We start from the raw sequence: 24,065 nt of genomic DNA, 5'->3' as shown, positions 1-24,065 counted from the left end.
TGCAGGCTCACCAAGAAGCGAGCCCTTTGACTTCCATGGAAGCCCGCCTTGCTCACATCCTCTTCATTAATGGATCCCAAGCTGCAGTTTAATACAGTTTTTAAATATAAAACACTCATCACAAACATTTTAGTTAGAACACCCGTATGCAACACTGACAACTTCCCCAGGAAGCCAAGGGAAAATGCGCCTAGTAGGATTTGTGCAGCTCTTGATCGCAAATGTTTTAGTTAGAACACCCGTCTGTAAACCGACTGCTTCCCCGGGAAGGCAAGAGAAATTGTGCCGAGCAGGATTTCTACAGATCTTGATCGCAAACATTTTAGGTAGACCACCCGCATGCAAAGTGAGAGCTATGGTCTTCCCCCTTAAGTTGACGGAAAATTCGCACCGTGGGATTTGTGCATCCCTTCAACATAAACGGTTGTTTTGGACGACACGTGTGCAACCACGTACAAACAATTTGGTCAGATTTGCATCTGTCATATTGGGTATGTTGCCAGTTGTCGAACTGGAAAGATTGACATTTGTTGATCTAGTAACATTTCCATTTGTCAATCCTTGTAACATTGCGATTTGTCAAAATATCCTGCTAAAAATCACAAGCACTATCTAATTTTTGTACCTAAAATTCAGTAATTAAGCATAGATTTCATTCATAGATTAACCAGTCGTTCTTAATTTATACAAACAGTTCAACTCAATAGCAGAACCGACCAAACATTTCCCCAATTGTTGCCAACCACGTACTGAAATAGCTAGTTCAACTATATATACTAGGTAATTTTAAGTACGTTGTACAGTTCCACCGCTCATCTATAGTGAGATGAACTGAACAAAATAGCCCCTAAATACTACTACGGAGGGGCTTTGTGCGACTTCCGGCAGCCTCTCCTCTGCTAAGCACGCTCAGTAAGAGGCAGAGGAGGAGGAGGAGCCTACGGACGAGCTGGACAAATGCAATACGGTGCCTGCCACTGCTGCAGGTTCAACAATGATCGCTAGCTCAAATGCCCACTACCGCTCCAAACGATCCCTCTCAAAGCGGCCGGACTGCTCGTAGTTCTCCTGATTCCTCGCCTCTGCGTCGGCGTGTGCTATGGCCACGGCCGCGGTAAGGCTCTTTGCGTGCTCGACGATGCGCTCCTCCTCCTCCCGCAGGAACTCGATGTAGCACACACGGTCGCTGACGCACGTGCGGGAATCCACCTTTGTCTCCCTCCTTCGAGCGGCGATGGGGGAGCAGGTGAAGATTCTGGTGGTCGAAGGTGGGCTGGCGGCCACGGCGGCCGACGACAGGATGACAGCCATGACGGCCACCTCCCGCCTTCTGGCCGCGGTGTCGGAGCGGGTGATGGCCGGCAGTGGGGTGGTGGCCACGACGGCCACCTCCCGCCTTCGGGCCATGGTGGCGGAGCGGGTGTTGGCCGACAGTGGGGTGGCGGCCACGACGGCCACGTCCCCCCTTCGGCCGCGGTGGCGGAGCGGGTGTTGGCCGACAGTGGGGTGGCGGCCATGACAGCCACCTCCTACCTATGGGCCGCGGCAGCGGAGCGGGCGATGGCCCTGGCTTTCTACAGTGGTGTGGCGGCAACGGCGGCCGGCAATAGCTGCCGATGGGTAGCGGCGGCGGAGCGTGTGGTGGGTGTTCCGCACACACCAAACAGGGATGCCACGCGCACTACACTACGCCGGGGACTAAGCCGCCGCCGCACTGTAGCCTCCCAGGTAGAGTTATCCTTTGATGACGGCGGAGTGGCTACGCGATGACGACGGACCAGTGCCAATGGCGATTGTGGGAGAAGCAAACGCGATAATCTGTAGGGAGGGAGGGGAAAATGCGACGCATGACTCGCCAGCCGTGAGGGTTTATATAGCAGGCCGGAAAGCATTGGGATTTTGGGGGATTGCACCGAGTGGGGCGGGAAGCTTGCGCGGGAACCTGCGAGGTTGTGCTGGTACGGGCTCATCAACGATTCATTGGCACCACTTCGAGCCACCGTCTGCGGCAGTAATACGTCTCCAACTTATCTATAATTTTTTATTGTTCCATGCTATATTATATTCTTTTTTGGACATTATTGGGCTTTATTATACACTTTTATATTATTTTTGGGACTAACATATTAACCGGAGGCCCAGCCCAAAATTACTGTTTTTTCCTATTTTAGGGTTTCACAGAAAAAGAATATCAAATGGAGTCCAAACGGAATGAAACCTTCGGGAACGTGATTTTTGGAACGAACATGATCCAGAGGACTTGGACCCTACGTCAAGAAATCAACGAGGAGGGCACGAGGTAGGGGGGCACGCCTACCCCCCCCCCCCAGGCGCACCATCCACCCTCGTGGCGCCCCTGTTGCTCCACTGACATACTCCTTCCTCCTATATATACCTACGTACACCCAAACTACTAGATACAGAGCCAAAACCCTAATTCCACCGATGTAACTTTCTATATCCACGAGATCCCATCTTGGGGCCTTTTCCGGAGCTCCGCCGGAGGCGGCATCGATCACGGAGGGCTTCTATATCAACACCATAGCCCCTCCGATGAAGTGTGAGTAGTTTACTTTAGACCTACAGGTCCATAGTTATTGGCTAGATGGCTTCTTCTCTCTTTTTAGATCTCAATACAAAGTTCTCCCCCTCTCTTGTGGAGATCAATTCGATGTAATCTTCTTTTGCGGTGTGTTTGTTGAGACCAATGAATTGTGGGTTTATGATCAAGTTTATCTATGAACAACATTTGAATCTTCTCTGAATTCTTTTATGTATGATTGGTTATCTTTGTAAGTCTCTTTGAATTATCAGTTTGGTTTGGCCTACTAGATTGATCTTTCTTGCAATGGGAGAAGTGCTTAGCTTTGGGTTCAATCTTGCGGTGTCCTTTCCCAGTGACTGTAGGGGCAGCAAGGCACGTATTGTATTGTTGCCATCAAGGATAACAAGATGGGGTTTATTTCATATTGCATGAGTTTATCCCTCTACATCATGTCATATTTCTTAAAGCATTACTCTATTCTCTTGAACTTAATACTCTAGATGCATGCTGGATAGCGGTCGATGTGTGGAGTAATAGTAGTAGATGCAGGCAGGAGTCGGTCTACTTGTCTCGGACGTGATGCCTATATACATGATCATACCTAGACATTCTCATAACTATGCTCAATTCTATCAATTGCTCAACAGTAATTTATTTACCCACCTTGAATATTTATGCTCTTGAGAGAAGCCACTAGTGAAACCTATGGCCCCCGGGTCTATCTCCCATCATATCAATCTTCCAATACTTAGTTATTCTATTGCCTTTATTTTACTTTGCATCTTTATCATAAAAATAACAAAAATATTATCTAATCATATCATCAGATCTCACTCTCGTAAATGACCGTGTAGGGATTGACTACCCCTTATCGCGTTGGTTGCGAGGATTTATTTGTTTGTGTAGGTGCGAGGGACTCGTGCGTGGCCTCCTACTGATTGATACCTTGGTTCTCAAAAATGGAGGGAAATACTTACGCTACTTTGCTGCATCACCCTTTCCTCTTCAAGGGAAAACCAACGCAAGTGCTCAAGAGGTAGCAGGCAGCGGGGTGATAAGGGGTGCGAGAGGAGGACGAAAGGACACGTACACATATGATTAATACAAAAAAACGTTTGCGATTTAATTACCTACTATACCCTCGTCTGGGTTTATAAGTAGGATGCAACTAATAAAATACGAATGTATGTCACCAAAGATTATATCGTTGGATTCGTATTTGAAAATAGTTTCCTATTATACAATTTTTGTAACATGCATTAACACTTTTTGGTTACATTTAAGGTTATATACCAGCAAGCGTTTGCCCGCAACACACACGACTTATTCCATCACAAACAGCTCGGATGGATCAACTGTATGCCATGTATCGCACACGAAACTCTAATATGATTCATGCTTGATGTCTCCGACATTGCTCGCACATTTCGTCTTATTTGCCACGTATCACTGTGCCGGCCTCTGCTCGCGTCCCTCGGCAAGCTCTACTCGCCGTTGAGGCGACCGTGGAGCGCTCTGCTCGCGTCCCTCCGCGCGTGCTCTGCCAGTGGTTGGGCGTGTGCACGGTCACGTCGGGGCCCCACATGCATGCAGTTGCGCCGCACGCGTTTCCACGTGATGCAGATATATGCAACACGATGGAGTTACGCTTTACAAATTAGAGCTGTCATCAGGGCCTGCCGATATTCCTAGCCATCCGGATTCCCCTTTAATTCTCGTGACCATTATAACCTTAGTCTCTTCAACCTTTTGATCGCACCCCACAACAAAACAAGCACACCCACGATGACACATAGAGAGGGGTTGTCTAGCGGCGCTCCAATGGAGTTTGGCGAGTATAGAGTGGAGACCAACGCGAGGGAGACGGATCTCTCAGTGGTGTACACCAGTGACCCGGCCATGCTGGACGACTACATTAACAGCGTGAACAGTTGCTTGCTCGAGACAAGTACAAGGTGGTCGTCATTGACCTCCAGTACACCGCCGGTCGTCTTGGCATAGATCAGAAGGTTGCCATCACCTAGTTGTGCGTGCGCCATCATGTCCTCATCTACCACTACTACATGGCACATAGCCTTGCGACTATTTCAACAGGTTTGTCAACAACGCTGACTACAAGTTCGCCATGGTGGAAACCACCAACGATGTAAAAGCACTCAGTGCTACGGGCTTGGCCTGCAAGAACCTTGTCGAAATCCGTGACCACTACAGGGTCTGGGGCAACACGAATAAGGACTCCCTGGTCGAACTCTCCTCGGCCATCATCGACCCCTACTATGAAAAGATGTAGCGGGATGCCTAGAAAACAAGTCCCGTATCCTGGCACAGGGCCTGGGTGTGGAAACCCGATGAACCTCACCTCAGGTTCGCGACCAAGAGCATGTACACATGCTACGAGATGCACAGGCGGATCCTTGACACGAGGAAGTGCCTCGTTACCCAAATCGATGAGCCCGGATCGAGCCACAAGCAGAGCAAGCGTCACCAGAAGGAGATGATGATCAGATGATCGTTTATGCTAGTTAATCATGCATGTAATATATATTTTACTTTATTGGTGTGTGGAAATGTCATGTGTGTAGTAGCCACCTATGTAATTATGCATGCAATAGTTTACTTCGGTGTGTGCACATGCCATGGTTGTAGTAGCCACCTATGTAAGTGGATGTTTAATTTGGTTATGCAACCTTGTCCTTATAAGTGTGTGTGTGTGTGTGTGTGTGTGTGTATGTTGTTCTATATGCAATCCCATCGCACAACACACACGTCTTTTTAGCAGCAACCGTCTATGTTGTTATTGGTGTTCGCACACATTTCTGATTACAAACCTATTTGCCGCGTATCACACACATCTTGTTATATTGAACCATTTCTGTTCTCTTGTCTTGACACAAACAGTTCATCTGAGTGAACCGCATGCCGTATATCGCACACACCTTGATCTGGCCGACCGTTTCTTTTGTGTTGCCTAATCACAAATAGTTCATCCGAGTGAACCGTATGCTGTATATCGCACACACCTTCATCTGGCTGCCCGCTTCTTTTGTTCCTCCTCATCACAAACAGTTAATTGAACTAAAACGTATGCACTGCATCGCACACGCAACTAAAATCTGAACCATGTTTGATGCATCCTCCATCACAAACGTTTTGCACCTTTTTTGATGGTTTTTTACACCACCGTTTGCGATTATTGCATCGCACACATTTTCATCGAAGGGTCTCTGATCGTAGTGTCGCATTAGCAGCATCCTGCAGTATTCGAGGCCCATGAAAACCATAGAAAGGGTTAGTCGTTGCTTCCTGAGACAACCCCTGCCGGGCAAGTGTACTACGCACCACCACCATCTTTTCCACCATCAATCCACCAAAGCAGGAGTAGGGTTTTACGCCTCACGGTGTCCCAAACCTGGGTAAATTGCCTGTGTGATCTCTGTCGTGCTTCCCCACACTGGTCTCCTCTTTGTGCAATGCATCGCCCACTGCCGAACCAGTAAGGGACCTCCTGGTCCCATAGGTGGCCGTGGTTTCCCGCGACAGCGGCAGAGTCCAATGAACCCACTAGTAGCAGTTGTCCAAAGATCTGGACAATGCCCAACGTCTTCGGAAGGATGCAGAAGACAAACTAGAGATTCAATCTGAGTAGCTCAACCTCTAGATCAGGAGCCTGATTGATATTGCCATGCGTCTTGCTGCCCAGGCCATAGTGATGGGCATGGATGGGCCAGCTTTTTTAGTCAACAGGCATGAAGTCCCCAGTGTCAAGCTGGGAGTTTTCTTCAACAAGCTAATCGACAAGCTGAAGGTGCATGAAGAGGGGAGGGCCAAGCGCCCATGACGCCCTCCTCATGGTATTGAGCTACATCGTCTACCACCATCCGGATCTCGACGTCGATGACGGTTTCAGGAGGCCGCCGGCGGGCGCCGATCTCTCAGCTGCCAAGGAGAAAGCCGCCCCTATGGCCGACAAGGTCCTCCACGTCCCAACGGCTTCACACAACCGTTAGACTAAGTGATGAATCATTGTTGTTCTCATGTTATCCTATAACAAAACATGATGTATGCTTTGTGTTTAGGTACAGTACTATTTTATGCTTGCGTGGAACTGATGTCCTTTGCTTCATATTAAATGCGCGTTCATCCCTCTGGGCTTATATGCTTGTGTTCGTACAATTAGTCCTTATGTATGTTCTGGTTGCTTGCCGGTATCATATTGCCGCAATTGTCATAAGGGTCCGGCCCTTAACACTCATCTTGGTGTGGATGCGTCCCGGCAAGTTTTTCCTTGGTAGCTCTCGACGCAGCCACTCATTCTGTGAGCAAGGCTCTGGATAGAACAAGGGTGAAGACAAAGAACTAGCCAAGATACCATCATACAAAGGATTTCACAGTACGAACACTTACTAAAGCCAAGGGATAAACGAATGCAAAAATTTATGATTCATCAAGAGGAAATGATTGTGTGGACTTAGCTTTTGTCCTTGTTCCTTCCCATCCCTTCCGGTTGCATGCACTTGGTGTGCCTGCGATGTCTGAAAATACGGAGGTCTGGCGAATAACTCTCTGGTTCCCGGCAGGGACCAATACACATCATGCGTGTCTGGCGGGCGGTGAGATATGCTGCCAGGATCTCCGGGTCCCTCTTCCCCCCCTCCACTATTTTTGAACAATCCGACAGTGGCGGGCACAAGAGTCACAACAGTGTGGGCGGCCTTGCCGGAGCATACTTGCCGGGGCATCAATCAATGGAATTGTACTGGTGTTTAACTCGGGATTTCCCTATGTAAGGTTTATACTGAACTGAATATTGCACGATACTTATCGACATTGATGATGCTAGGGCCAGAGCAGCTCGATTACCAAAGAGGGAGAGAGAGAGAGAAGATGAACCTTGTTCCTGCGCACCTTGCCCCTTCTCCATGAACAACGCCTGAGCAGCGGCTACGCCGCCCAGGTTGCCTAGAAAGAGCATATCACCGCCAGCACTGATCTTTACCATGGCTGCGACCATGGTGTGATGGGATGTCGAATGAAGCAGGTGCAGGGACAGCCCCGCTCCCCCGTTCTGTCTTCACATCCCCATGTATGTCACTGATGCCAAGAGGTTTGGCTCGGCTGTAGTGCATATGAGGTGCTGCTCGCGCTCTCGGGTTCGCGCAAGTGATCCCCCTACCTGGCATGCCAAAGATGTCGTGGGAAACCACGACCACTTATTGGACTAGGAGTCCCTTTATGCTTCGGCGAGGGGATGGCACGTTGCACAAAGAGCGGGGGAACCTGAAAGAGCATGGCAGAGATCACACAGGCAATTTTACCCAGGTTTGGGCTGCCGCAAGGCATAAAACCCTACTCCTGCTTTGGTGGATTGATGGTGGAAAAATGGTGGTGAGCGCAGCACGCTTGCCCAACAGGGTTTGGTTGGGGCGAGAACGGATACACGTGTATGGATGTGCAAGGGTCCGAATCAGCCAACCATTTCTACGGTTGTCTTGGGGCCTCCTTTTATAGGTAAAGGGGTCACGACAGTGGAAAATCTGTCATTATACACTGATTAGATAGCAAACAGTGCTATCATACCTAACTCTACAGGCTGACAGAGTGCACCAAATGCACCTCTCAACATCACATCGGAGCATGCCCGAAATGCCCTGCCGGGCTGTCTGCCAGCTTCGCACCTGCTTGTTTGACACGTCTGAGGACGGGTGGCATTTGGAGGTGTTTCCTATAGAAAGTGGCTGCCATGTGGCGAATAGCAGCCACTTAGTCACCTTGTGCCTTTACACCGCACTGATCGATGACTTGCTCGTGTGTGGTGGTGTGGTGAGGTGGTTCTGCCTCCGCAAGCCCCGGCAGGCCTGCCGAGACGACCCGTAGGATTGCTTTCGAGGAGTAATCCCGTCCTTGCCAGGCTCGCTTGCTCGGCAAGGGAGGTTTTTCCCTTGGCGATATCTTGTTTTCTGGTTCTTCTTGGTCTCTCTAATCTGCACTTGGATCTTTAAAATGATTGGTTCCTTGTGCTCCAATCTGACCTTGGTGATGAGATCTTGCTCTGCCGGTAGCTTGTCGTTCATGCACAAGTCAGGGGGAAACAAGCACCCCTGTTTGTTTACTCCGACAACACCAGAACATAGATGGCCTCAAAATTAGCTGATTCCATTTATTAGAACACCAAACATAGATGGCCTCAACATTACCATTCATAGTAAGTGTGTACATGCCATGATTTGTAGGAAGTAGCATTTAAAGGGAGTTTGTGCACACATGCTCTTGATTTAATCCAAATCTTGCTAATACCTCCAAAGTAGCATATATCCCTAGAACTCTATATTTTTACGACTATTTTGTTAGAAAAGTCTCTTTTATAAGCACCATGAAGACGTTATTCACTTCAATAGCATAACTAATTTTTTTAGTTTCTACTAACCTATGGCGTTGGAGATGGAGGTGCAACATCCATCAAAGAGAGTGTTGTGGATTTGTTGGATAATTGGTATAGTGCTACTGAACCATCCTTCTGATGTTTCAAGCTCACGAAAACTAGAATATCAATGAGCAAGTCAAGACCTGAATCAAGCCACAATTTAATCCCCGGAGAACAAAACACAGTTGAGACAAGGAACACTTAAGATGTCGAATGTTCGTACCGTTACTATCAATAAAAATTATTCGTTGATCTTTAGGGACACAGAGATGTAAACCAGATTCCAAAGCCGTGTGATATTACAATATTGTTCACACGAGAATTTGTGATGCAAAACCAATCATGAAGAGCATATAATCACCTCAACACAGATGGTAAACTGGACGAATATTATACTAATGTATATCATTAGGGTTGCTTCAAATGTCTTCGGAGCAAATCTTTATGGCAGGGGTATCATCTAATAATTCTTGAAGTGTACTAAACCTCTTTTTTATAAAAATAAGGAAGTCCGCAACAAAAAATAAATTAAGGTTGCAACTTCCAAGCAAGCAATGAAACCACTTACTCTGAACAACTTTCCTCATTAACATGTTTTTATTGATGATTCTATTGATTATTGACTCACTTTCCTCCCATTATTTGTCAGATCCATAGGCATTTAAATGACAACAATGCAAATTGAACTTAATTGGGAAAAGGATTAAGAGGGAGAATGGGGAAAACTTACCAGTTGAAAGAGACGCAAGAGTGAGGGATGACGGAGACACACAAACATCAACACATTTTTCTATTATTGAGTACTGCTACCAAAAGGCCATTTTATGACAAAGAACTCATTGGGAAACACCAGATGCACTGATTTATCTGGTATAAGACCAACATATTGTTCCCAAAAATAAACATAAGTTGCAATTTTGTAGGATGGATGAAAGTGCTAGTTATCGACTGGAGGGGGGTGAATAGGCAATTTTTATGGAAGTCTTCAAGATAGGCCGCTAAAACCGTAAGTAAATAGGATACAACAGATGTTAAACTACAGTAGCCATGCAATAGTGTCAAAGTACAGTACAGGTGATGCACGAAGGAAAGAAGAAGCTATGTAGACCATATCAAAATTGAAAGATAGTATGAATACAAATTGCAATTAGAGTGAATGTCTTCACACAATGTCTTCGAATAAAACAAGCAAGCAAAGACTTTACAAAAAGCTAAACTGTAAGTAAAGGAGTGAGGTGATAGAACCAGTTGCTCGATGAGACAAGGACTTGGTAGGCCAGTTCTAGTTGTTGTGACAACTGTAAGTTTGGTTAGGTAGGTTGATATTGAACTTAGAAGACCACGTGTTCACCTTATTCCCATTGAGCAAAGACCCGCAGATCTCGCCCAATTACTTAGGTAAGTCTTGAAGGTAGACTTCCAAACCTTCACTGACTTTGTTCACCGGTAATGCACATGACTCCTGGATGCGAAGACGGAGACTACTAATCGATTGGAAGATCACAATCTTCAAGTGTAATAAGTCTTTGATTCACGCAGAATAGAAAGACTTTAGTGATGCCTAAAACTCTTTGGGCTCTGGGTGTTTTGGTTTTGTCCTCACAAGGATTCTCTCTCAAAGGCTTCGGAGGTGGGTTTCTCTCAAATGACAAAAGTTGTGCACTACCTCAGAACAGCCACCAATTTATGGTGGAGGGGGTGGGCTATTTATATCCAGGAGGCAACCCAACATGATGTGTTCGAAATGACCATGGGTCAATGGACAACCGACACGTGTCCAACGGTCGGATTTCAAACACATGCGGCAGCTTGACTTGGGCCACAAGTAAAGCTGACTCATCCAACTCAGTGTAAGATTTCCTGTCACTTGACTTCGCTCGAACACATACGATTTTGGGTTGAGCATGATGTCAGTTTTCTGACTTTGTTTACCTGGACCCCACTTAACAGTTCGATGGTTCCTATGACTCAAGAAAGAAAAAAAACTATGAAAGAAACTATGTCTTCGCACTCCATTGTCTTCAAGCAGTTGTCTTCCCGTGTCATTATCTTCGACACGAATGTCTTCGGAACCACCAATGTCTTCAATCTTCATACATTTTTAGGGGTCATCTTCGATGGGTAAATCGAATCAATAGGGACTTCTACATGTGTTCTCTTGTGAATCTCACAAACACATTAGTCCCTCAACCAAGTTCGTCGTCAATACTTCAAAACCAACTAGGGGTGGGACTAAATGCACTTACAATGGAAAAGCATATAAAATACAATAATGAGTTGGGATATACATTAAAACAGGTTGCTAAATAATGTGTATGGACAATTAGTCAAATTCATCTACAATATTGTAATGCAGATTCCAAAGCTCTCAAGTTATAGTATACTCATACATTCCAATATTGTTCATTGATATTAGCATATTGTTCTATTAACTTCCATTACTTTCATGGTTTGCTGAATAAAGTGTTCATACCATTACTATCTGCATTGCAATATTGTTCTATTAGCTACAATTGAGTAAAAACTAAAGTATGCAGAGAGCACAATAACTTGTGACATAATTAACGTAACCAACAGTCTACTTGTGTTGTATTTAGGGTAGTGCAAGAGGCCTCTTTCCCTTGCAATGAACAAGGGGTAACTTTGAAAGCAGGGATACAAAATATAATGTAACCATCAAAAAATGCAATTTGGAGATCACTTAGATTCCACCAATCCAGATAGGTAGAACGAAGACAAAAGAAAACATGGTCTGAAATTAAAGAAATCATGGTCGGTGACCGCTAGGTCTGACCTCCCTAGCATCCACTCCCTAGTATTGGCAACACCAGTATAGGACCTTGTTAGGGCTCTATGGTTCTACTTGGAAAAAAATATTTTCTTCTTGAACAATAAAGATTCATTTACCTAGTAAGAGAGATGCATACGAGTGGCAAGTAACAACTGCAAGTAATTGGGGGCTATAGTACAAATTAGGAAGATGAAGTATATCACTGACCCCATTGGATGCCCTAGCCTTGTCCTTCTTGGAGAAGGCCCGACGCACCTGCCCTTGCCATCGACCATGGGTAGGCCGGATTGTGTGGCAAAGGGTTAGTCAATCCCCGATAGAGATCACCTCCTTGAGTGTCACCATGTGGCTCATCTACAGCAGATCAAACCCAATCGCGATCCAATCCCCATAAACCATTAGATACATGAGTATGTATGTGTGGGCTTTAGTTACAAATACATGGGGAAAAAATAAGCACCGGCTAGAAAAATGTAAACATTTAGAGATGTTCATGGCATTATAGTGCATCGGATTATTTTTTTATAAAATAAAGAGATAAGATCTGGGTAGCATGAGTGACCACCTTGACTAATTGGAGATTGTAGTATTTTGAATTGATCCATGGATGTGACATAAATCACTGGCAATTCCGAGACCTGGGAGAGGATCTGGCTGGAGTGAGCATAGATGGGAAAAGAGAGGGAAGAGTTGGGTGAAGCTTACCTTGGATTGTTGGCACCAGACATGCTCACCGTCAGTCGACGCAAGCGCCGCTCCCCAAGCCACGCCCATAGCCTTGACCGCCTCTCCCGCTACCTGTTGAAGCTACTGCACTCACAGGCGATCGTCGGCATCCTGCATCGCTTGAGCCACTGCCTAGATGCACAATTTCCCCATGGGCTCCTCTTTCTCCTCCAGACCTAGGAGGTAGCCATGTGAGGAGGAGCGCTGACTTCTTCTCTCACATGGCCTCCGAACCTGTTGCCTCCTCGCTCACATCACTTTCTTTGGCCATATACTTCGGGTGAAGAGGCAGGAAAAGGGTGGAGGACCTAGAGGAGGCGATGAGATAGAGGTAGAGAGACGAGGCGACATGAAGGGGAAGGGAGGGGAGAGAGAGAGAGGAGGTAGTAGAGGCAGCTTGGACATTTGGATATTTTCTAGGGTTGGTTTCCCTCACTACCCAATCAACCTCTTTTTTCCTCCTAGCTAATACGTGTGCGTGCGTCTATCCCTTTACTTCTCCTAAGCTGATGTGGATAGCACAAGGGAGCAACCCTTCCATGTAGCTTATTGTGTTTGGTTATTTCCAATAAGTCACTTGCCCGCTCTATCGTCTCGGAAAACTGGCTTTTAGTCATCTTGCCCATGAGCCATGGTTCACATGTTTCAAATGATTCATAATCAAGTGATTCCAAAATTCCATCAGCATGGAGTTTCTTCATGCGCTTTACATCAATACGACCTAAGCGGCAGTGCCACAAGTATGTGGTACTATCATCATTAACTTTGCATCTTTTTCCATCAATATTGTGAACGTGTGTATAACTACAACCAAGAATCAATAAGAATAAACCATTCACAAGGGGTGTATGACCATAAAATTTGTTATTCATATAAATAGAACAACCATTATTCTCTGACTTAAATGAATAACCGTCTCACAATAAACAAGATCCATATATAATGTTCATGCTTAACGCAGGCACAAAATAACAATTATTCAGGTTCATAACATATCTCGAGGGTAAACATAGACGGAGCATGCTGACGATGATCACATCAACCTTGGATCCATTTCCAACACGCATGATCACCTCATCCTTAGCTAGTCTCCGTTTATTCCACAACTCCTGTTCCGAGTTACAAATATTAGCAACCGACTAGTATCAAGTACCCAAGCGCTACTACGAGCACTAGTAAGGTAAACATCAATAACATTTATATCAAATATACCTTTCTTGATGTTGCTAGCCTTCTTATCTGCCAAGTACTTGGGGCAGTTCCGCTTCCAGTGACCATTCCCCTTGCAATAGAAGCACTTAGTCTCAAGTTTGGGTCCAGCCCTGGGTTTCTTCAAGGGAGCGGCAACTTGCTTGCCATTCTTCTTGAAGTTCTGTTTCTTTCCCTTGCCTTTCTTGAAACTAGTGGTCTTGTTGACCATCAACACTTGATGCTCTTTCTTGATTTCTACCTCCGCGGACTTAAGCATTGTGAAGAGCTCAGGAATCATCTTCTCCATCCCTTGCAAGTTATAGTTGATCACATGGCCTTTGTAGCTCGATGGGAGTGACCGGAGAACTCTGTCTATCGCCACTTCATCTGGAAGATTTAACTCCCAACTAAGCAGTTGTAGTGCCTACAAATTTTGAGTACGTGCTCACTAACAGAGCCGTTATCCTCCATCTTACAACTAAAGAACTTTTCGGAGGTGTCATACCTCTCAACCCGGGCATGAGCCTGAAATACCAATTTTAGCTCCCGGAACATCTCATATGCTCTGTGGTTCTCAAAATGTCTTTGGAGCCCCAGTTCTAAGCCGTAAAGCATGGCGAATTGAACTATCGTGCAGTCATCATTCCTTGTCTTCCAGACGTTCATATCGTCCAGATTTGCGGGAGCGGGTGGTTCACCTAGTGGTGCATCAAGGACGTAAAATTTCTGTGCAGTAGTGAGGATAATCCTCAAATGACTGACCCACTCTGCATAGTTGCTTTCTCTAGGAACACATTAAAATTCGAGGGAGCTACAGCGCGAGCCATTGATCTATAACATAAATTTGTAAAGACTTTAGACTATGTCCATGATAATGGGTTCAGTTAATCAAATTATTAGTGAACTCCAACTTAAATCAACATCCCTTAAGTTGTCTAAGTTATACATGGTCCAAATCAACCAACCCATGTACGACCATCACGTGAGATGGGGTGGTCATAAATGGTGAACATCTCCATGTTGAGCATATCTACTATATGACTCATGTTCAACCTTTAGGTCCTCCATGTTCTTAGGCCATGTCTATACATGTTAGGCTCGTCAACTTTGACCCAAGTATTCCGCACGCATAAAACTGACTAACACCCGTTGTATGCGAACGTAGAGTCAATCACACCCTATAATCACAAGGTGCTTCAAAATGACGAACTTTCACAATGGTGCACACTTAGGGAAAACACTTTTATCTTTTAATTAAGTGAAGGAATCATCTTATCATTCTCCCATTGTCCTAAGCAAAATAAGATACATAAAACATAAACATCACAGGCAATTACTATATGTGACATGATATGGCCATCATTATCTTGTGCTTTTGATCTCCATCCCCAAAGCACCTAGCATGATCTCCATTGTCACTGGCATTACACTATGATCTCCATCATCATGCCGTCATGTGGTTGTCGCTGCCAACTATTGCTTCTACGACTATTGCTAACTCATTACGATAAAGTAAAGCAATTACATGATATTTAATAATTGACACACGGGTCATACAATAAATTAAAGACAACCCTATGGCTCCTGCCGATTTCCGTACTCATCGACATGCAAGTCATGAACCTACTACAAAACATGATCATCTCATACATCAACATGTATCACATCACATTTTGGCCATACCACATCACAACATGTCGTGCAAAAACAAGTTAGATGTTCTCTACTTTGTTATTACAATTTTATGTGGCTACTAGGGCGAACTATAAGAACCATTCTTATCTATGAAAAACCACAACAGTGATATACAAGTTGCCTTTTAACCATCTACAAGGACCGATGTTATAAAATTAGATTCATTTAAGGTGGGAGAGACGGACACATGCAAAGCCACTTTTATGCAATACAAGTTTGATGTCATTCAATCGAACATGTCTCGTTTGCGTGGCACGTATGGTGGTCCGAGCCGCTTCATCCAACAACACCGCTGAATACAAATAAGACAAATGAAGTAAGTAATTTGAACATCAATGATAAGAATCCACAATATAGGGGATCACAACACTTTTCGAGTGTAGAGTATTCAACCCAAATTTATTGATTCGACACAAGGGGAGCCAAACAATATTCATGATTCTTAGTAGTTGAGAATGAATTCAACCACACCTGGAGAACTAAATATCTGCAGCAGAGTGATCAGTGGCACAATACTATGATAGCTTGATAGCAGTGGTAACAGTAGCAATAGTAACAGTAACGGTAATAGTAGCAGTTTTGTAGTGATTGTAACACCACAAGCAGCAGTAGTAACATAGCAAATCAATATATTAAAAGCGTAGGCATTGGATCGATGATGGATAACTGTGTTGGATGACATTCACCATATAATTGTCACCACCTAGAGCAACATAGAACCATCTCCAATTCATCAATGTAATGTAGGCATGTTTCCCATTTATAGTCATACGTGCTTATGATAAGAACTTGCATGACATCATTTGGCCCACCCTCCCGTGGCAGCGCGTTCCATAAGGAAACTAATGGATATTAAGGCCTCCTTTTAATAGAGAACTAGAACAAAGCATTAACCCATAGTCAATACATGAACTCCTCAAACTACCGTAGTCATCGGAAAGAATGTCAATTATTGTCACATTGGGGTATGCGGATCATAACATGTAATAGGTGCGTATAACTTGCAAGATAGGATCAAGAACTCAAATATGATCATCAAAACATGAAGGGTTCAGATTGGAAATCACGACACTCGGGCCCTAGTGACAAGCATTAAGCATACAAAGTCATAGCAACATCAATCCTAGAACATAGTGGATACTAGGGATCAAACCCTAACAAGTTGACTCGATTACATGATAAATCTCATCCAACCCATTACCGTTCAGCAAGCCTATGAGGGGATTGCTCACTCCCGATGGTGAGCATCATGAAATTGGTGATGAAGAAAGGCTGGTTACGATGATGTCGATGAATCCCCCACTTCGGAGCCACGAACGGACTCCAGATGTGGCCACCCGATGAAGAACATGAGGTAGCGGCAGCTCCGTATCGTAAAATGCGATGAAACTTTGTCTGTTATTTTTTCTTGGGAAATAGGAATTTATAGGCTTGAGATTAGGGTCAGTGGAGCCACTGATAACCCACAAGTATAGGGGATCGCAACAGTTTTCGAGGGTAGAGTATTCAACCCAAATATATTGATTCGACACAAGGGGAGCCAAAGAATATTCTCAAGTATTAGCAGTTGAGTTGTCAATTCAACCACACCTGAGAGACATAATATTTGTAGCAAAGTATTTAGTAGCAAAGTAGTATGGAAGTAACAGTAACGGTGGCAAAAGTAACAGTAGTAGTTTTTGTAGCAATCATAACAGTGGCAATGGAAAAGTAACTAAGCAGTGATCAATATGTGAAAAGCTCGTAGGCAATGGATCAATGATGGATAGTTATGTCGGATGTGATTCCTCATGCAATAGTTATAAGATAGGGTGACACAGAACTAGCTCCAGTTCATCAATGTAATGTAGGCATGTATTCCGAATATAGTCATACGTGCTTATGGAAAAGAACTTGCATGAAATCTTTTGTCCTACCTCCCATGGCAGCGGGGTCCTATTGGACACTAAGGGATATTAAGGCCTCCTTTTAAGAGAGTAACGAACCAAAGCATTAACACTTAGTGAATACATGAACTCCTCAAACTACGGTCATCACCGGGAGTGTTCCCAATTATTGTCACTTCGGGGTTGCCGGATCATAACACATAGTAGGTGACTATTGACTTGCAAGATAGGATCAAAAACATAATAGGTTCAGATTTGAAATCATGGCACTCCGGCCCTAGTGACAAGCATTAAGAATGGCAAAGTCATAGCAACATCAATCTTAGAACATAATGGATACTAGGGATCAAACCATAACAAAACTAACTCGATTACATGGTAAATCTCATCCAACCCATCACCGTCCAGCAAGCCTACGATGAGATTACTTACGCACGACGGTGAGCATCATGAAATTGGTGATGGAGGATGGTTGATGATGATGATGGCGATGTATTCCCCTCTCCGAAGCCCCGAACAGACTCCAGATCAGCCCTCCCGAGGAAGATTAGGGCTTGGTGGCGGCTCTGTATCCTAAAACGCGATGAATCCTTCTCCCTTATTTTTTTCTCCCCAAAAATGAATATATGGAGTTGAGGTTGAGGTCGGTGGAGTCCCAGGGGCCCACGATGCAGGAGGGCGCGCCCTACACCCTCATGGACATGGTGTGGGCCCCCTGATGTTTATTCTTTCGCCAGTATTTTTCATTAATTCTAAAGCGTGTCTCCGTGGATTTTTAGGTCATTCCGGGAACTTTTATTTTTGCACAAAAATAACACCATGGCAGTTCTGCTGAAAACAGTGTCTGTCTGGGTTAGTTCCATTCAAATCATGCAAGTTAGAGTCCAAAACAAGGGAAAAGTGTTTCGTATCAACCACGTGGGCCCCACAAGCTACATGGGCGTGCCTAGGGGGGTGACCGTGCCCATGTGGCTTGTGGGCCACTAGTGTGTCCCCTCCTATGGTTCTCCGCTCTAGTATTTTTATATATTCCATAGAAAATCTCCAAAAAGATTATTCTAGTTCTGTGAACTTTATTTGCGCACAAAAACAACACCATGGTAGTTCTGTTGAAAACAGCGCCAGTCCGGGTTAGTTTCATTCAAATCATGCAAACTAGAGTCCAAAACAAGAGCAAAAGTGTTTGGAAAAGTAGATACGAAGAAGATGTATCAACTCCCCCAAGCTTAACTCATTGCTTGTCCTCAAGCCATTCAGTTGACAAACTGAAAGTGATAAAGAAAAACTTTTACAAACTCTTTTGTTCTCGTATCCATATATAAGCTTAAGTAGTACCCAAGTTTTCAGCAAAGATGATAACTAACCATGCAAATGCTAACTCTTAGAAATTATATTCACTCATATCAATGACATAATCAACTGGCGAGAAATAATAACATATCTCAAATGCTAAACACATTATCGGTGGTTAGCCTAATCCATGGGTGCCCTCCATACCAACAACTTTCCAGGGAGTTTGTTTCATTATTTTTTCTTTTTCATTATAGGACTGGGCATCCCAATTACCAGCCTCTCTTATGCAATGACGGGTGAATAAACCCCTATCGTGAGAATAACCCGCTTAGCATGGAAGATATTGACCACCCACTATCGCTCCATGAGCCGTACAGGCACACAAAGCAGATGACTATTTGAAGGATTAGAGGTGGCACATGCAAATTTACTTGGAACGGCAGAGTAATACCGCATATAGGTAGATATAATTGACTCATTTGGAACGACTTTGGTTTAGTGATTTGGATGCACAAGCAGTATTCCCGCTTAGTATAGGCGAAGGCTAGCAAATAGATTGAGAAGCGAGCAACTAGAGAGCGACAACGGTCATAATCATGCATTGTGAATAATTAACATTGAATACTAGCATGAGTAGGTTATAAACACAATGAACATAAATATCATGTAGGCTATGTTGGTTTTCAATCAACTACATGTGTGAACATGTGCCAAGTCAAGCAAGTTGAAACATTCAGAGGGAGATACCATACTACATCATAACCATTTTAATGCATGTTGGCACCCAAGATGAATCATTATCCACTCCTAGCTACTTAAGCATGGCATGAGCAACTATAATCTATAATTATGAACATAAACATGTTTACTCATAATATGATGAATCATGGATACCAAGTTAAACATATTTACAAAAAAAAGAAGTTGAGTTCATACCCTCTTTTCCTTGCCACATTCACTTCATCAAATTATTGTCATTATTTCCTTTCACTTGCATGGCCAAGTGATATGAAAATAATAATAGTGTGCAAGAGTGCCATGGACTAAGATGGAATCTACAAACATTTTATTCAGAGGAGAAGACAAGGTAATATGGGCTATTTGCTAGATCAATAATAATGCGTATGAGAGCCACTCAACATTTTCATCGTGCTCTTCTCCTAACGATGACTCAAGAGAAGAAAATAATTTCAGAGAAACATACTGAAACATTTTTGGAGTTTTTAGTTTTTCTGAAGAAAGCAAATTAACGAAGGAATAACAAAACTCAAGAAAAAGTAATTATGCGAGAAAGCTCCCAACAACCAAAAGATGAAATGAGAATTTTTTTTGGGTTTTCTTTTAATACTACAAACTAAATAAACTAGAATGAAAAAGCGAAAAGAATCGAGAAATATTTGGGTTCTCTCAAAGATTTTTAAATACATAAGAAGAAGGCGAGAAACAAAAACTAACATGGATTATGCAGTGAAAAAGGATGAACAGCGACAACAGGAATGAAATGTGTGAAGATGAATGTAATGTCGCTCAGAAAACATACTCCCCGAGCTTAGGCTTTTGCCTATCTTGGTAATCACCACCACTGGTCGAAGTGGTAGGTCGTGGAGGCTCTCCATGCAACCTCCTCAGCTAGACACACAACTTCTACTATTGCATTTTACTCATGTGTCTTGCTCTCATAGACATAATATCTTTGTTTTCTCTAAAAATCAAAGAGAGTAGGTGCACGCAAAATAACAGAGACAACACAATATTTATAAAATATTAAATTGTAGTCATACATCTAAGCTCTATTCCTAATAAAGTGATGGTGCTGCATAGCATCAAAGCATAAGTACTTGTCAGGTAATATAGGATCATTGGGCCTAGGCGACACCCCTAACTTTGCAGCTATACGAGAGGCATAAATTCCTCCATAAAAGTGACCATTGCCTACATTGTGTTGCAGCCTCGGTGTAACAATTGCCCCAAGATTATATAGTTTGAGGCCCGTTAGAGCAGTGTGAATAATGCTCAAGTTAAGGGCACAAAGTGCAATACAATCTTGTTTACCAACGATGCATTTTCCATTAAACAGTGCAAAGTAACAAATAGGGGAAACTGAATACTTTTTTATTCTATCTTGTGTGACTCCTCTATCCTCACAATTGCAAAGACTATTAAGGAAGTTGTAGTTCGTCAAGTGAACCCCAGTATGGAATTTTGCATGCCTCACATAATTCTTTTAGAGGCATACCATAGGCTCTATCATAAAGATGAAATAAAACTCTAGAATCACGTGAATGGTACTCGAACTTTTGGTTGAACGAATGAGTGAGAGATTATATTGTTGTGGTCGCTTATCTGCTAGGAAGGCAGTGCCCTCAGTGTTTTGAATATATCTATAAAATTCATCTTTTATACGAGCACTTATCATGAACTCGTTGGACGGCCACTGACATGATTTGGCATCGGTAATCCGCATTGAACTTGCCCTTGGTTAACCATAAGCTTGCCATACCAAGATCTCACTTGACAACCCCTCTAAGGACCTCCTCATCGAATAACTTCTCCTAAAGAAGTTCATTTTTTCCTACGAAAATTTCTGAATTTTTTGGGCCACAAAATGATGTCAATAAAACTTCACAAGATTGATAGAAACTACTCATATGAATGTCTATATGCTTGCTACTTGTGAGTTGCGTTGAGATTTCCCTAAAGAGGAGAGGATGATGCAGTACAGTAGAGACAAGTATTTCCCTCAGTTTTGAAACCAAGGTTATCAATCCAGTAGGAGAACCAAGTAACGACTACTAAACAACACATGCACACAAAATACAAATACTTGCAACCCAACACGAACAAGGGGTTGTCATTCCCTTGATGTTTACGAGCAAGATTATGGTATATTTTTTGATAGCTAGATCAAGCAAAAATATATAGTAATAAAAAATAAAAGAAAATTGCTGCAAGGAATTTTTGGTTTTAATAGATGATAGAAAATAGACCCCGGACCATGGTTTTCACAAGAGACTTCTCTTATAAAAAAGCATATGGTGGGTAGACAAATTATAGTTGGGCAATTGAGAGAAAAGCAAATAATTATGACGATATCCAAGGTAATTATCATGTATATAGGCATCACGTCCGAGACAAGTAGACCTAAACGATTCTGCATCTACTACTATTACTCCACACATCGACGGCTATCCAGCATGCATCTGGTGTATTAAGTTGATGGAAGAACGGAGTAACACCTTAAGCAAGATGACATGATGTAGACAAGATAAACTCACGTATGAAATAAATCCCATCTGTTTACCCTTAATAGCAACGATACATGCGTTTCATGTCCCTTTCCGCCACTTGGATTGAGCACCACAAGATTAAACCCATCACAATGCACCTCCTCCCATGGCAAAATAAATCAATTTAGTTGGCCAAACAAAACCAATAAATCGGAGAAGAAATACAAGGCTATAGCAATCATGCATAAAAGAGTTGAGTGAAACTCAAATAATATTCATGGATAGATCTGATTATAAACTCACAATTCATTGGATCCCAACAAACACACCACAAAAAGTAATTACGTCAAATAGATCTCCAAGAACACTTAGGAGAACATTGTATTGAAGATCAAAAAGAGAGAAGAAGCCATCTAGCTACTACCTATGGACCCATAGGTCCGTGGTAAACTATTGACGCATCATCGGAGGGTAGCAAGGATTATGAAGATCCCCCTCCGTGATTGAATTCCCCTCCGGCAGAGTGCCGGAAAAGACCTCCAGATGGTATCTCCTGGTTCTGGAATTGAGGTGGTGAAAAAAGTATTTCGTGGACTCCTATGGTGGTTTCACTATTTTAGAGAATTTATAGAGACGAAGCTAGGTAAAAAGGAGCCACATGTGCCCCACCACCCACCAGGGTGCTCGTGAACCCCAAGGTTTGCCCTGGTGCCTTGTGGGCCCACGGTGCCTCTTCTGATCTTCTCCCGAACTTCTAGTTTCTCTTTTGTCCAGAAAAAATGTACAAAAAGTTTTGTGGCATATGGACTTCGTTTGGTACTAATATTCTATGAAACCAAAAACAAGCAAAAAATAGCAACTGACACTAAGCAATAATTTACTAGGTTAGTCTTGAAAGATGATATGTAGTTGCTTGAAAGTGTATATAAAACATCCTAGATTAATAATATAATAGCATGGAACAATAAAAAATTATAGATATGTTGGGGAAGTATCAAGCATCCCCAAGCTTAATTGATGCTCGTCCAGGAGTAGGCAAATGATAAAAACAATTTTTTATGTGGAATGCTACCCAACATATTCATCATATATTATTTTGTTTTGTAGCATGGACATTTGAACTTGAATGATTCAAAGCAATAGACTATAATTTAACATGAAAACATCAATACTCAAACAGATCAACAAGCAATCATGTCTTTCAGAATAACAACGCTAAAGAAAGTTATCCCTAGCCCATTATGCTCAATCACTAATCCATCTATGAAACACACTCAACATTAGCTACATCCAATGCAAAAGTATGATAATAGTGGTCCCTAGTTGGTGCTTTATAAGAGAAGATGGAGACTCAACATAAAAATAAAAATTGCATAGAAGTAAATAGATAGGACCTTCGCAGAGGGAAGTAGGGATTTGCAGAGGTGCCAGAGCTCAAGGCTTAAATTAGAGATAAAAATATTTTTAGAGTCATGCTTTTCCTGTAAACAAAAACGACCGAGAATTATAGGCGGTTCCCATACAGAAAGTAAAGTTTATTTCCTTTCCACCATTCTTTCACAATCCATGGCTAGCCGCATCTACGGGTGCCTTCCATACCAATTAATACTTTCCAAGGAAGTTATTACTATAGTATTTTTCATTTCGATACTAGGCATCCCTATTACCTTCCACACTCTCGTGCAATGACAAGTGAATAAACACTCGTCGTGAGGATCAAATACCTAGCATGAAAAATACTGGCTACCCCTTGCCGCTTTAATGAGCTGTACGGGCACACACAAAAGAAATTCATTTTGAAAATTTGAGTTGGCATATGCAAGTTTACTTGGAACACATGGAAATACCGCATAAAAAATCCACTCGTTCATAATACAGTTGTTGTGCATATCTTTAGGGTGAAAGAAAAAACTACAAAAATATCTGTTTTCGTAAATAAAAAGATCAAGAAATCTATTTTGTATGGTTCTTATTTGTTGAAAATGTTTCCATGAGACTTTCTTGCATTGAAGAAATGCATGACTTCTTCTACTTGATATGAGGTTGAACATGCTTTAGAAAAATGTAAAGAAGGGTACATGAGGGTGGAATTAAAATAAAAAATATGACCCCTTCTTTCTTCCTGAGAATTACCAATAAATATTCATTCTTTATATGTTAGGTTAGGTTTCTTATGTATATCATTTATTATATATGAAACCAGAAAGAATAAATGAAAAGAAATTTGTACATAGATGGAGGAATAAATTATGATGTGGAAAATAAGGCAGGGGTTCGAATCCTGCCATCC

The sequence above is a fragment of the Triticum dicoccoides genome, chromosome 6A, assembly GCF_002162155.2.
Source record: "Triticum dicoccoides isolate Atlit2015 ecotype Zavitan chromosome 6A, WEW_v2.0, whole genome shotgun sequence".
NCBI lineage: Eukaryota > Viridiplantae > Streptophyta > Magnoliopsida > Poales > Poaceae > Triticum > Triticum dicoccoides.
This window is presented reverse-complemented; position numbering follows the sequence as displayed.